Genomic DNA, 4,113 nt, shown 5'->3' with positions numbered 1-4,113 from the left:
GACAGATTGGCCACCCTGACCTGGTCTGGGCCCTGCATGTGACTCCAGACCCCTCAGCAACGCAGTAGCCTCCCTATTCCCCTGTGAAACAAACTCTGTTTGGCACCTCCTGCAGTCAGACAGCAGGGGAACAGACCCTTCGGCCCGGCCCATTCGTGCTGACCCCAACCCCAAACTAAACTAGTCCCTCCTGCCTGCTCCTGGCCCCTGTCCCTCCAAACCTTTCTGACTCATGGACTTATCCAACTGCCGCTTAAGTGCTGTAATTGGACCCCCATCCTCCACTTGATCTGGATGTTCATTCCACATACAAATGACCCTCTGTGTAAAAAATATTACCCCTCATGTCCTTTTTAAATCTTGCCCCTCTCACCTTCAAAATATGCCCCCTAGTCTTGAAATCCACCCCCCCCCCCCCAACCGGGGAAAAGACCCCTGCTGTTCACCTTACCTGGACCCCCCATGATTTTATACACTTCTCTAAGGTAAACCTTTCCACGTCCCAGACAGTCTGCTTGTAACTCAGACCCGCCATTCCTGGTAAATCTCTTCGGAACCCTCTCCAGTTTTGTCATATCCTTCCCAAAAGAGAGCGGCCCGTAACCGATGCAGTCCTCCAGACGAAGCCTCACCAATGTCCTGTACAACCCCAACATGACGCTCCAACTCCGAGGGGAGCTCTGAAGACTGAGATCCTCCCAACTTGATGAGGAGGCAGAAAGAGGCGGAGGTCAAAAATAGGTCAGGGAAGAGTCCAACTGAGATCACAAAGAGTGAAGGAGGGGAGGAAGGGGTCATCATTCAGGCCGAGTGGGGCTGGAAGAGCTGGTTCCTGCGAGTCTGTGGACGTCCAGGCTGCCTTCAGTTCTGACCGTGAAGGTGGGTGGTTTGTTGGGGGGAGGTGGACATTGGTGAGAAGGGTCGGAGGCCGAGCTACTCAGGAGATGTCAGTCTCATGACGGTCCAGTTGAGCTCTTGGCGTGATCCAGCGTTGTAGAGGGCAAAGTATTGGGAGGGAATTGGGGTGGTGGGGGGGTGCGGGAAGGGGGTGTTGAGTCAGGGGCTGTTAGATGGCGGACAGTCCGTTGGTCGGCGTCAAAGCCTGACGGGTCAAATCCCGATGGCCCACCGCGATGGGTGGGTGGGTGGGCGGCATCAATTCTCTCCTTCTGGTGGCGGGAGGGATCCAAGTCATGTTGTCTCAGAGGTCTCCTACAGGTGAGGAGGGAGAGGGAGAGAGAGAGAGAGAGAGAGAGAGTCATGAGACATTAACAGCCCACAACTGTTGACATCTGTGCTCATTGTCTATTCCCAGAGAGAGAGAGGGTGTGAGGAGGGACCGGATGCCATGTTGGATTGGGACAGACATTGGTTCGCTCTGAGCAGCCAATGGGCTGGTGGGATTGTCACTGGGCACCGGCCCCACCTCCGAAGCCAGGTTCAAATCCCGCCACAGCGGATTCGACTTTTCTAAGAGTCTCACTGTCTGGAAAACTCGAGCCGATTCTTAGATTAAGGAAGTGGCCAACCACACCCGGCCTGGTTTCCGGCGATGTGCGGTTGACCCGCCCCGGGGTGGGGAAGAAGGGACGGGCGATAGATGCCAGCGATGCCCACCGCCCATGAACAAACACCCGAGTCCCCCACACTCCCATCCCCCCACCCCGGAGGGCGTGACTGGCACCGAGTCCCAGTCGGGAGGAGAGGGCACGGACGGTTTGGGCGATGCCAACAACGGGGTGCCACGCCCAGCTGTGCGCCAGGGTCCCAGGGCCCGGCCAACGAGGATGCGGGGGGTCGGAGGGACTGAGGCGTGGAACTCAGCGCAATCCCCATCAAGATGGCGCCCAAGGTCGGCCCGGGGAGGGGTGGGCCTGGGGTCAGCTGGGCGAGGGGTCAGTGAGCGCGCCCGAGGGCATACGATCCGGGACTTGGCGCCACACGTGCACTTACCGTCTCCATCCAATCGCTGGTCCTGAAGTACAGGAAGACGGGCTGCAATGGGGAGAGGGCAGGTACCACAGATTAGCAGGACTTACATGACCAATAGCATCGCCCGAAGACAGACAGCAGCGAATACGCTTGCCTCTGACTCGCGGGTTCGAGTCTCGCTCCAGACGACGACAGAGAGACAGAAAGAGAACGGGCCCGATCTCCACGAGCTCAAATATTGTAACGTCCCGCTCAGTTTCTCGCCCCTTCCTGTCCCCGGACACTTCCCACAGTCCACAATTTCATTGTTACCGAATTCATCCTCTAGGGGGAGGTGTAAGAGGAGCTTTACTATGTATCTAACCCCGTGCTGTCCCTATCCTGGGAGTGTTTGATGGGGGTACAGTGTAGAGGGAGCTTTACTCTGTATCTAACCCCATGCTGTCCCTGTCCTGGGAGTGTTTGATGGGGACAGTGTAGAGAGAGCTTTACTCTGTATCTAACCCCATGCTGTCCCTGTCCTGGGAGTGTTTGATGGGGACAGTGTAGAGAGAGCTTTACTCTGTATCTAACCCCATGCTGTCCCTGTCCTGGAAGTGTTTGATGGGGGGACAGTGTAGAGGGAGCTTTACTCTGTATCTAACCCCGTGCTGTCCCTGTTCTGGGAGTGTTTGATGGGGGACAGTGTAGAGAGAGCTTTACTCTGTATCTAACCCCATGCTGTCCCCGCCCTCGGAGTGTTTGATGGGGGGACAGTGTAGAGGGAGCTTTACTCTGTATCTAACCCAGTGCTGTCCCTGTCCTGGAAGTGTTTGATGGGGGGAACAGTGTAGAGGAAGCTTTACTCTGTATCTAACCCCGTGCTGTCCCTGTTCTGGGAGTGTTTGATGGGGGACAGTGTAGAGAGAGCTTTACTCTGTATCTAACCCCATGCTGTCCCCGCCCTCGGAGTGTTTGATGGGGGGACAGTGTAGAGGGAGCTTTACTCTGTATCTAACCCAGTGCTGTCCCTGTCCTGGAAGTGTTTGATGGGGGGAACAGTGTAGAGAGAGCTTTACTCTGTATCTAACCCCGTGCTGTCCCTGTTCTGGGAGTGTTTGATGGGGGACAGTGTAGAGAGAGCTTTACTCTGTATCTAACCTGTGGTGTCCCTGTCCTGTGAGTGTTTGATGGGGGGGACAGTGTAGAGCGAGCTTTACTCTGTATCTAACCCCGTGCTGTCCCTGTCCTGGGGAGTGTTTGATGGGGGACAGTGTAGAGTGAGCTTTACTCTGTATCTAACCCCGTGCTGTCCCTGTCCTGGGAGTGTTTGATGGGGGACAGTGTAGAGAGAGCTTTACTCTGTACCTAACCCCGTGCTGTCCCCGTCCTGGGAGTGTTTGATGGGGGGGACAGTGTAGAGAGAGCTTTACTCTGTATCTAACCCTGTGGTGTCCCTGTCCTGTGAGTGTTTGATGGGGGACAGTGTAGAGTGAGCTTTACTCTGTATCTAACCCCGTGCTGTCCCTGTCCTGGGAGTGTTTGATGGGGGGGACAGTGTAGAGCGAGCTTTACTCTGTATCTAACCCCGTGCTGTCCCTGTCCTGGGGAGTGTTTGATGGGGGACAGTGTAGAGTGAGCTTTACTCTGTATCTAACCCCGTGCTGTCCCTGTCCTGGGAGTGTTTGATGGGGGACAGTGTAGAGAGAGCTTTACTCTGTATCTAACCCCGTGCTGTCCCCGCCCTCGGAGTGTTTGATGGGGGGACAGTGTAGAGGGAGCTTTACTCTGTATCTAACCCAGTGCTGTCCCTGTCCTGGAAGTGTTTGATGGGGGGAACAGTGTAGAGAGAGCTTTACTCTGTATCTAACCCCGTGCTGTCCCTGTTCTGGGAGTGTTTGATGGGGGACAGTGTAGAGAGAGCTTTACTCTGTATCTAACCCTGTGGTGTCCCTGTCCTGTGAGTGTTTGATGGGGGGGACAGTGTAGAGCGAGCTTTACTCTGTATCTAACCCCGTGCTGTCCCTGTCCTGGGGAGTGTTTGATGGGGGACAGTGTAGAGTGAGCTTTACTCTGTATCTAACCCCGTGCTGTCCCTGTCCTGGGAGTGTTTGATGGGGGACAGTGTAGAGAGAGCTTTACTCTGTATCTAACCCCGTGCTGTCCCCGTCCTGGGAGTGTTTGATGGGGGGACAGTGTAGA

General features: G+C 55.5%; 1 pseudogene; it reads right to left on the bottom strand.

Moving 5' to 3' along the window:
* Window positions 1–415: 415 nt before the first annotated feature.
* Window positions 416–4,113, bottom strand: part of LOC140459778 (inositol polyphosphate-5-phosphatase A-like) — a 20,259-nt pseudogene continuing 16,561 nt past the window's right edge.

Source organism: Chiloscyllium punctatum, chromosome 35, assembly GCF_047496795.1.
Source record: "Chiloscyllium punctatum isolate Juve2018m chromosome 35, sChiPun1.3, whole genome shotgun sequence".
Classification (NCBI taxonomy): Eukaryota; Metazoa; Chordata; class Chondrichthyes; order Orectolobiformes; family Hemiscylliidae; genus Chiloscyllium; species Chiloscyllium punctatum.
This window is presented reverse-complemented; position numbering and strand designations above follow the sequence as displayed.